The sequence below is a fragment of the Vicugna pacos genome, unplaced genomic scaffold (assembly GCF_048564905.1).
Source record: "Vicugna pacos unplaced genomic scaffold, VicPac4 scaffold_66, whole genome shotgun sequence".
In the NCBI taxonomy this organism is placed as follows: Eukaryota; Metazoa; Chordata; class Mammalia; order Artiodactyla; family Camelidae; genus Vicugna; species Vicugna pacos.
Window position 1 is genome coordinate 695496 of NW_027328747.1, and position 12071 is coordinate 707566.

The window sequence follows — 12071 nt, forward strand, 5'->3', positions numbered from 1 at the left end:
CCAACTCCACTCCATACATCTATATGGGGAGGTACAAGCTCCAACTCGGTTTTACAGTGAAAACTGCAGGAACTTCAAACCGGCACTAGGAAACAGACTGAGAAACCACAGTAAGTGTTTCTCCTGCAACCCGTTCCCTTTGTGCTAGATGAACGAACGTCTCTCCACATGCTCAGTTCTGAGAGATAAGTGTGTGTGAAAGCCGTCCTTCACCTAGCTTGAAGGGAACACAAAGTTTCTTTTCAGTTGCCAACTCCACTCCATACATATATATGGGGAGGTACAAGCTCCAACTCGGATTTACAGTGAAAACTGCAGGAACTTCAAACCGGCACTAGGAAACAGACTGAGAAACCACAGTAAGTGTTTCTCCTGCAACCCGTTCCCTTTGTGCTAGATGAACGAACGTCTCTCCACATGCTCAGTTCTGAGAGATAAATGTGTGTGAAAGCCGTCCTTCAACTAGCTTGAAGGGAACACAAAGTTTCTTTTCAGTTGCCAACTCCACTCCATACATATATATGGGGAGGTACAAGCTCCAACTCGGTTTTACACTGAAAACTGCAGGAACTTCAAACCGGCACTAGGAAACAGACTGAGAAACCACAGTCAGTGTTTCTCCTGCAACCCGTTCCCTTTGTGCTAGATGAACGAACGTCTCTCCACATGCTCAGTTCTGAGAGATAAGTGTGTGTGAAAGCCGTCCTTCACCTAGCTTGAAGGGAACACAAAGTTTCTTTTCAGTTGCCAACTCCACTCCATACATATATATGGGGAGGTACAAGCTCCAACTCGGTTTTACAGTGAAAACTGCAGGAACTTCAAACCGGCACTAGGAAACAGACTGAGAAACCACAGTAAGTGTTTCTCCTGCAACCCGTTCCCTTTGTGCTAGATGAACGAACGTCTCTCCACATGCTCAGTTCTGAGAGATAAGTGTGTGTGAAAGCCGTCCTTCAACTAGCTTGAAGGGAACACAAAGTTTCTTTTCAGTTGCCAACTCCACTCCATACATATATATGGGGAGGTACAAGCTTCAACTCGGTTTTACAGTGAAAACTGCAGGCACTTCAAACCGGCACTAGGAAACAGACTGAGAAACCACAGTAAGTGTTTCTCCTGCAACCCGTTCCCTTTGTGCTAGATGAACGAACGTCTCTCCACATGCTCAGTTCTGAGAGATAAGTGTGTGTGAAAGCCGTCCTTCACCTAGCTTGAAGGGAACACAAAGTTTCTTTTCAGTTGCCAACTCCACTCCATACATATATATGGGGAGGTACAAGCTCCAACTCGGTTTTACAGTGAAAACTGCAGGAACTTCAAACCGGCACTAGGAAACAGACTGAGAAACCACAGTAAGTGTTTCTCCTGCAACCCGATCCCTTTGTGCTAGATGAACGAACGTCTCTCCACATGCTCAGTTCTGAGAAATAAGTGTGTGTGAAAGCCGTACTTAACCTAGCTTGAAGGGAACACAAAGTTTCTTTTCAGTTGCCAACTCCACTCCATACATATATATGGGGAGGTACAAGCTCCAACTCGGTTTTACACTGAAAACTGCAGGAACTTCAAACCGGCACTAGGAAACAGACTGAGAAACCACAGTCAGTGTTTCTCCTGCAACCCGTTCCCTTTGTGCTAGATGAACGAACGTCTCTCCACATGCTCAGTTCTGAGAGACAAGTGTGTGTGAAAGCCGTCCTTCACCTAGCTTGAAGGGAACACAAAGTTTCTCTTCAGTTGCCAACTCCACTCCATACATATATATGGGGAGGTACAAGCTCCAACTCGGTTTTACAGTGAAAACTGCAGGAACTTCAAACCGGCACTAGGAAACAGACTGAGAAACCACAGTCAGTGTTTCTCCTGCAACCCGTTCCCTTTGTGCTAGATGAACGAACGTCTCTCCACATGCTCAGTTCTGAGAGATAAGTGTGTGTGAAAGCCGTCCTTCACCTAGCTTGAAGGGAACACAAAGTTTCTTTTCAGTTGCCAACTCCACTCCATACATATATATAGGGAGGTACAAGCTCCAACTCGGTTTTACAGTGAAAACTGCAGGAACTTCAAACCGGCACTAGGAAACAGACTGAGAAACCACAGTCAGTGTTTCTCCTGCAACCCGTTCCCTTTGTGCTAGATGAACGAACGTCTCTCCACATGCTCAGTTCTGAGAGATAAGTGTGTGTGAAAGCCGTCCTTCACCTAGCTTGAAGGGAACACAAAGTTTCTTTTCAGTTGCCAACTCCACTCCATACATATATATGGGGAGGTACAAGCTCCAACTCGGTTTTACAGTGAAAACTGCAGGAACTTCAAACCGGCACTAGGAAACAGACTGAGAAACCACAGTAAGTGTTTCTGCTGCAACCCGATCCCTTTGTACTAGATGAACGAACGTCTCTCCACATGCTCAGTTCTGAGAGATAAGTGTGTGTGAAAGCCGTCCTTCACCTAGCTTGAAGGGAACACAAAGTTTCTTTTCAGTTGCCAACTCCACTCCATACATATATATGGGGAGGTACAAGCTCCAACTCGGTTTTACAGTGAAAACTGCAGGAACTTCAAACCGGCACTAGGAAACAGACTGAGAAACCACAGTAAGTGTTTCTCCTGCAACCCGTTCCCTTTGTGCTAGATGAACGAACGTCTCTCCACATGCTCAGTTCTGAGAGACAAGTGTGTGTGAAAGCCGTCCTTCACCTAGCTTGAAGGGAACCCAAAGTTTCTCTTCAGTTGCCAACTCCACTCCATACATATATATGGGGAGGTACAAGCTCCAACTCGGTTTTACAGTGAAAACTGCAGGAACTTCAAACCGGCACTAGGAAACAGACTGAGAAACCACAGTAAGTGTTTCTCCTGCAACCCGTTCCCTTTGTGCTAGATGAACGAACGTCTCTCCACATGCTCAGTTCTGAGAGTCAACTGTGTGTGAAAACCGTCCTTCACCTAGCTTGAAGGGAACACAAAGTTTCTTTTCAGTTGCCAACTCCACTCCATACATATATATGGGGAGGTACAAGCTCCAACTCGGTTTTACAGTGAAAACTGCAGGAACTTCAAACCGGCACTAGGAAACAGACTGAGAAACCACAGTAAGTGTTTCTCCTGCAACCCGTTCCCTTTGTGCTAGATGAATGAACTTCTCTCCACATGCTCAGTTCTGAGAGACAAGTGTGTGTGAAAGCCGTCCTTCACCTAGCTTGAAGGGAACACAAAGTTTCTTTTCAGTTGCCAACTCCATTCCATACATCTATATGGGGAGGTACAAGCTCCAACTCGGTTTTACAGTGAAAACTGCAGGAACTTCAAACCGGCACTAGGAAACAGACTGAGAAACCACAGTAAGTGTTTCTCCTGCAACCCGTTCCCTTTGTGCTAGATGAACGAACGTCTCCCACATGCTCAGTTCTGAGAGACAAGTGTGTGTGAAAGCCGTCCTTCACCTAGCTTGAAGGGAACACAAAGTTTCTTTTCAGTTGCCAACTCCACTCCATACATATATATGGGGAGGTACAAGCTCCAACTCGGTTTTACAGTGAAAACTGCAGGAACTTCAAACCGGCACTAGGAAACAGACTGAGAAACCACAGTAAGTGTTTCTCCTGCAACCCGTTCCCTTTGTGCTAGATGAACGAACGTCTCTCCACATGCTCAGTTCTGAGAGACAAGTGTGTGTGAAAGCCGTCCTTCACCTAGCTTGAAGGGAACACAAAGTTTCACTTCAGTTGCCAACTCCACTCCATACATATATATGGGGAGGTACAAGCTCCAACTCGGTTTTACAGTGAAAACTGCAGGAACTTCAAACCGGCACTAGGAAACAGACTGAGAAACCACAGTAAGTGTTTCTCCTGCAACCCGTTCCCTTTGTGCTAGATGAACGAACGTCTCTCCACATGCTCAGTTCTGAGAGATAAATGTGTGTGAAAGCCGTTCTTCAACTAGCTTGAAGGGAACACAAAGTTTCTTTTCAGTTGCCAACTCCACTCCATACATATATATGGGGAGGTACAAGCTCCAACTCGGTTTTACAGTGAAAACTGCAGGAACTTCAAACCGGCACTAGGAAACAGACTGAGAAACCACAGTCAGTGTTTCTCCTGCAACCCGTTCCCTTTGTGCTAGATGAACGAACGTCTCTCCACATGCTCAGTTCTGAGAGATAAGTGTGTGTGAAAGCCGTCCTTCACCTAGCTTGAAGGGAACACAAAGTTTCTTTTCAGTTGCCAACTCAACTCCATACATATATATGGGGAGGTACAAGCTCCAACTCGGTTTTACACTGAAAACTGCAGGAACTTCAAACCGGCACTAGGAAACAGACTGAGAAACCACAGTCAGTGTTTCTCCTGCAACCCGTTCCCTTTGTGCTAGATGAACGAACGTCTCTCCACATGCTCAGTTCTGAGAGATAAATGTGTGTGAAAGCCGTCCTTCACCTAGCTTGAAGGGAACACAAAGTTTCTTTTCAGTTGCCAACTCCACTCCATACATATATATGGGGAGGTACAAGCTCCAACTCGGTTTTACACTGAAAACTGCAGGAACTTCAAACCGGCACTAGGAAACAGACTGAGAAACCACAGTCAGTGTTTCTCCTGCAACCCGTTCCCTTTGTGCTAGATGAACGAACGTCTCTCCACATGCTCAGTTCTGAGAGATAAGTGTGTGTGAAAGCCGTCCTTCACCTAGCTTGAAGGGAACACAAAGTTTCTTTTCAGTTGCCAACTCCACTCCATACATATATATGGGGAGGTACAAGCTCCAACTCGGTTTTACACTGAAAACTGCAGGAACTTCAAACCGGCACTAGGAAACAGACTGAGAAACCACAGTCAGTGTTTCTCCTGCAACCTGTTCCCTTTGTGCTAGATGAACGAACGTCTCTCCACATGCTCAGTTCTGAGAGATAAGTGTGTGTGAAAGCCGTCCTTCACCTAGCTTGAAGGGAACACAAAGTTTCTTTTCAGTTGCCAACTCCACTCCATACATATATATGGGGAGGTACAAGCTCCAACTCGGTTTTACAGTGAAAACTGCAGGAACTTCAAACCGGCACTAGGAAACAGACTGAGAAACCACAGTCAGTGTTTCTCCTGCAACCCGTTCCCTTTGTGCTAGATGAACGAACGTCTCTCCACATGCTCAGTTCTGAGAGATAAGTGTGTGTGAAAGCCGTCCTTCACCTAGCTTGAAGGGAACACAAAGTTTCTTTTCAGTTGCCAACTCCACTCCATACATATATATGGGGAGGTACAAGCTCCAACTCGGTTTTACAGTGAAAACTGCAGGAACTTCAAACCGGCACTAGGAAACAGACTGAGAAACCACAGTCAGTGTTTCTCCTGCAACCCGTTCCCTTTGTGCTAGATGAACGAACGTCTCTCCACATGCTCAGTTCTGAGAGATAAGTGTGTGTGAAAGCCGTCCTTCACCTAGCTTGAAGGGAACACAAAGTTTCTTTTCAGTTGCCAACTCCACTCCATACATATATATGGGGAGGTACAAGCTCCAACTCGGTTTTACAGTGAAAACTGCAGGAACTTCAAACCGGCACTAGGAAACAGACTGAGAAACCACAGTCAGTGTTTCTCCTGCAACCCGTTCCCTTTGTGCTAGATGAACGAACGTCTCTCCACATGCTCAGTTCTGAGAGATAAGTGTGTGTGAAAGCCGTCCTTCACCTAGCTTGAAGGGAACACAAAGTTTCTTTTCAGTTGCCAACTCCACTCCATACATATATATGGGGAGGTACAAGCTCCAACTCGGTTTTACAGTGAAAACTGCAGGAACTTCAAACCGGCACTAGGAAACAGACTGAGAAACCACAGTAAGTGTTTCTCCTGCAACCCGTTCCCTTTGTGCTAGATGAACGAACGTCTCTCCACATGCTCAGTTCTGAGAGACAAGTGTGTGTGAAAGCCGTCCTTCACCTAGCTTGAAGGGAACACAAAGTTTCTTTTCAGTTGCCAACTCCACTCCATACATATATATGGGGAGGTACAAGCTCCAACTCGGTTTTACAGTGAAAACTGCAGGAACTTCAAACCGGCACTAGGAAACAGACTGAGAAACCACAGTAAGTGTTTCTCCTGCAACCCGTTCCCTTTGTGCTAGATGAACGAACGTCTTTCCACATGCTCAGATCTGAGAGACAAGTGTGTGTGAAAGCCGTCCTTCACCTAGCTTGAAGGGAACACAAAGTTTCTCTTCAGTTGCCAACTCCACTCCATACATATATATGGGGAGGTACAAACTCCAACTCGGTTTTACAGTGAAAACTGCAGGAACTTCAAACCGGCACTAGGAAACAGACTGAGAAACCACAATAAGTGTTTCTCCTGCAACCCGTTCCCTTTGTGCTAGATGAACGAACGTCTCTCCACATGCTCAGTTCTGAGAGATAAGTGTGTGTGAAAGCCGTCCTTCACCTAGCTTGAAGGGAACACAAAGTTTCTTTTCAGTTGCCAACTCCACTCCATACATATATATGGGGAGGTACAAGCTCCAACTCGGTTTTACACTGAAAACTGCAGGAACTTCAAACCGGCACTAGGAAACAGACTGAGAAACCACAGTAAGTGTTTCTCCTGCAACCCGTTCCCTTTGTGCTAGATGAACGAACGTCTCTCCACATGCTCAGTTCTGAGAGATAAATGTGTGTGAAAGCCGTTCTTCAACTAGCTTGAAGGAAACACAAAGTTTCTTTTCAGTTGCCAACTCCACTCCATACATATATATGGGGAGGTACAAGCTCCAACTCGGTTTTACAGTGAAAACTGCAGGAACTTCAAACCGGCACTAGGAAACAGACTGAGAAACCACAGTCAGTGTTTCTCCTGCAACCCGTTCCCTTTGTGCTAGATGAACGAACGTCTCTCCACATGCTCAGTTCTGAGAGATAAGTGTGTGTGAAAGCCGTCCTTCACCTAGCTTGAAGGGAACACAAAGTTTCTTTTCAGTTGCCAACTCCACTCCATACATATATATGGGGAGGTACAAGCTCCAACTCGGTTTTACACTGAAAACTGCAGGAACTTCAAACCGGCACTAGGAAACAGACTGAGAAACCACAGTCAGTGTTTCTCCTGCAACCCGTTCCCTTTGTGCTAGATGAACGAACGTCTCTCCACATGCTCAGTTCTGAGAGATAAATGTGTGTGAAAGCCGTCCTTCAACTAGCTTGAAGGGAACACAAAGTTTCTTTTCAGTTGCCAACTCCACTCCATACATATATATGGGGAGGTACAAGCTCCAACTCGGTTTTACACTGAAAACTGCAGGAACTTCAAACCGGCACTAGGAAACAGACTGAGAAACCACAGTCAGTGTTTCTCCTGCAACCCGTTCCCTTTGTGCTTGATGAACGAACGTCTCTCCACATGCTCAGTTCTGAGAGATAAGTGTGTGTGAAAGCCGTCCTTCACCTAGCTTGAAGGGAACACAAAGTTTCTTTTCAGTTGCCAACTCCACTCCATACATATATATGGGGAGGTACAAGCTCCAACTCGGTTTTACAGTGAAAACTGCAGGAACTTCAAACCGGCACTAGGAAACAGACTGAGAAACCACAGTAAGTGTTTCTCCTGCAACCCGTTCCCTTTGTGCTAGATGAACGAACGTCTCTCCACATGCTCAGTTCTGAGAGATAAGTGTGTGTGAAAGCCGTCCTTCACCTAGCTTGAAGGGAACACAAAGTTTCTTTTCAGTTGCCAACTCCACTCCATACATATATATGGGGAGGTACAAGCTCCAACTCGGTTTTACAGTGAAAACTGCAGGAACTTCAAACCGGCACTAGGAAACAGACTGAGAAACCACAGTAAGTGTTTCTCCTGCAACCCGTTCCCTTTCTGCTAGATGAACGAACGTCTCTCCACATGCTCAGTTCTGAGAGATAAGTGTGTGTGAAAGCCGTCCTTCACCTAGCTTGAAGGGAACACAAAGTTTCTTTTCAGTTGCCAACTCCACTCCATACATATATATGGGGAGGTACAAGCTCCAACTCGGTTTTACAGTGAAAACTGCAGGAACTTCAAACCGGCACTAGGAAACAGACTGAGAAACCACAGTAAGTGTTTCTCCTGCAACCCGTTCCCTTTGTGCTAGATGAACGAACGTCTCTCCACATGCTCAGTTCTGAGAGATAAGTGTGTGTGAAAGCCGTCCTTCACCTAGCTTGAAGGGAACACAAAGTTTCTTTTCAGTTGCCAACTCCACTCCATACATATATATGGGGAGGTACAAGCTCCAACTCGGTTTTACAGTGAAAACTGCAGGAACTTCAAACCGGCACTAGGAAACAGACTGAGAAACCACAGTAAGTGTTTCTCCTGCAACCCGTTCCCTTTGTGCTAGATGAACGAACGTCTCTCCACATGCTCAGTTCTGAGAGATAAGTGTGTGTGAAAGCCGTCCTTCACCTAGCTTGAAGGGAACACAAAGTTTCTTTTCAGTTGCCAACTCCACTCCATACATATATATGGGGAGGTACAAGCTCCAACTCGGTTTTACAGTGAAAACTGCAGGAACTTCAAACCGGCACTAGGAAACAGACTGAGAAACCACAGTCAGTGTTTCTCCTGCAACCCGTTCCCTTTCTGCTAGATGAACGAACGTCTCTCCACATGCTCAGTTCTGAGAGATAAGTGTGTGTGAAAGCCGTCCTTCACCTAGCTTGAAGGGAACACAAAGTTTCTTTTCAGTTGCCAACTCCACTCCATACATCTATATGGGGAGGTACAAGCTCCAACTCGGTTTTACAGTGAAAACTGCAGGAACTTCAAACCGGCACTAGGAAACAGACTGAGAAACCACAGTCAGTGTTTCTCCTGCAACCCGTTCCCTTTCTGCTAGATGAACGAACGTCTCTCCACATGCTCAGTTCTGAGAGATAAGTGTGTGTGAAAGCCGTCCTTCACCTAGCTTGAAGGGAACACAAAGTTTCTTTTCAGTTGCCAACTCCACTCCATACATCTATATGGGGAGGTACAAGCTCCAACTCGGTTTTACAGTGAAAACTGCAGGAACTTCAAACCGGCACTAGGAAACAGACTGAGAAACCACAGTCAGTGTTTCTCCTGCAACCCGTTCCCTTTGTGCTAGATGAACGAACGTCTCTCCACATGCTCAGTTCTGAGAGATAAGTGTGTGTGAAAGCCGTCCTTCACCTAGCTTGAAGGGAACACAAAGTTTCTTTTCAGTTGCCAACTCCACTCCATACATCTATATGGGGAGGTACAAGCTCCAACTCGGTTTTACAGTGAAAACTGCAGGAACTTCAAACCGGCACTAGGAAACAGACTGAGAAACCACAGTAAGTGTTTCTCCTGCAACCCGTTCCCTTTGTGCTAGATGAACGAACGTCTCTCCACATGCTCAGTTCTGAGAGATAAGTGTGTGTGAAAGCCGTCCTTCACCTAGCTTGAAGGGAACACAAAGTTTCTTTTCAGTTGCCAACTCCACTCCATACATATATATGGGGAGGTACAAGCTCCAAATCGGTTTTACAGTGAAAACTGCAGGAACTTCAAACCGGCCCTAGGAAACAGACTGAGAAACCACAGTCAGTGTTTCTCCTGCAACCCGTTCCCTTTGTGCTAGATGAACGAACGTCTCTCCACATGCTCAGTTCTGAGAGATAAGTGTGTGTGAAAGCCGTCCTTCACCTAGCTTGAAGGGAACACAAAGTTTCTTTTCAGTTGCCAACTCCACTCCATACATCTATATGGGGAGGTACAAGCTCCAACTCGGTTTTACAGTGAAAACTGCAGGAACTTCAAACCGGCACTAGGAAACAGACTGAGAAACCACAGTAAGTGTTTCTCCTGCAACCCGTTCCCTTTGTGCTAGATGAACGAACGTCTCTCCACATGCTCAGTTCTGAGAGACAAGTGTGTGTGAAAGCCGTCCTTCACCTAGCTTGAAGGGAACACAAAGTTTCTTTTCAGTTGCCAACTCCACTCCATACATATATATGGGGAGGTACAAGCTCCAACTCGGTTTTACAGTGAAAACTGCAGGAACTTCAAACCGGCACTAGGAAACAGACTGAGAAACCACAGTAAGTGTTTCTCCTGCAACCCGTTCCCTTTGTGCTAGATGAACGAACGTCTCTCCACATGCTCAGTTCTGAGAGACAAGTGTGTGTGAAAGCCGTCCTTCACCTAGCTTGAAGGGAACACAAAGTTTCTTTTCAGTTGCCAACTCCACTCCATACATATATATGGGGAGGTACAAGCTCCAACTCGGTTTTACAGTGAAAACTGCAGGAACTTCAAACCGGCACTAGGAAACAGACTGAGAAACCACAGTAAGTGTTTCTCCTGCAACCCGTTCCCTTTGTGCTAGATGAACGAACGTCTCTCCACATGCTCAGTTCTGAGAGACAAGTGTGTGTGAAAGCCGTACTTCACCTAGCTTGAAGGGAACACAAAGTTTCTTTTCAGTTGCCAACTCCACTCCATACATATATATGGGGAGGTACAAGCTCCAACTCGGTTTTACAGTGAAAACTGCAGGAACTTCAAACCGGCACTAGGAAACAGACTGAGAAACCACAGTAAGTGTTTCTACTGCAACCCGTTCCCTTTGTGCTAGATGAACGAAAGTCTCTCCACATGCTCAGTTCTGAGAGATAAGTGTGTGTGAAAGCCGTCCTTCACCTAGCTTGAAGGGAACACAAAGTTTCTTTTCAGTTGCCAACTCCACTCCATACATATATATGGGGAGGTACAAGCTCCAACTCGGTTTTACAGTGAAAACTGCAGGAACTTCAAACCGGCACTAGGAAACAGACTGAGAAACCACAGTCAGTGTTTCTCCTGCAACCCGTTCCCTTTGTGCTAGATGAACGAACGTCTCTCCACATGCTCAGTTCTGAGAGATAAGTGTGTGTGAAAGCCGCCCTTCACCTAGCTTGAAGGGAACACAAAGTTTCTTTTCAGTTGCCAACTCCACTCCATACATATATATGGGGAGGTACAAGCTCCAACTCGGTTTTACAGTGAAAACTGCAGGAACTTCAAACCGGCACTAGGAAACAGACTGAGAAACCACAGTCAGTGTTTCTCCTGCAACCCGTTCCCTTTGTGCTAGATGAACGAACGTCTCTCCACATGCTCAGTTCTGAGAGATAAGTGTGTGTGAAAGCCGTACTTCACCTAGCTTGAAGGGAACACAAAGTTTCTTTTCAGTTGCCAACTCCACTCCATACATATATATGGGGAGGTACAAGCTCCAACTCTATTTTACAGTGAAAACTGCAGGAACTACAAACCGGCACTAGGAAACAGACTGAGAAACCACAGTAAGTGTTTCTCCTGCAACCCGTTCCCTTTGTGCTAGATGAACGAACGTCTCTCCACATGCTCAGTTCTGAGAGATAAGTGTGTTTGAAAGCCGTCCTTCACCTAGCTTGAAGGGAACACAAAGTTTCTTTTCAGTTGCCAACTCCACTCCATACATATATATGGGGAGGTACAAGCTCCAACTCTGTTTTACAGTGAAAACTGCAGGAACTTCAAACCGGCACTAGGAAACAGACTGAGAAACCACAGTCAGTGTTTCTCCTGCAACCCGTTCCCTTTGTGCTAGATGAACGAACGTCTCTCCACATGCTCAGTTCTGAGAGGTAAGTGTGTGTGAAAGCCGTCCTTCACCTAGCTTGAAGGGAACACAAAGTTTCTTTTCAGTTGCCAACTCCACTCCATACATATATATGGGGAGGTACAAGCTCCAACTCGGTTTTACAGTGAAAACTGCAGGAACTTCAAACCGGCACTAGGAAACAGACTGAGAAACCACAGTCAGTGTTTCTCCTGCAACCCGTTCCCTTTGTGCTAGATGAACGAACGTCTCTCCACATGCTCAGTTCTGAGAGATAAGTGTGTGTGAAAGCCGTCCTTCACCTAGCTTGAAGGGAACACAAAGTTTCTTTTCAGTTGCCAACTCCACTCCATACATATATATGGGGAGGTACAAGCTCCAACTCGGTTTTACAGTGAAAACTGCAGGAACTTCAAACCGGCACTAGGAAACAGACTGAGAAACCACAGTAAGTGTTT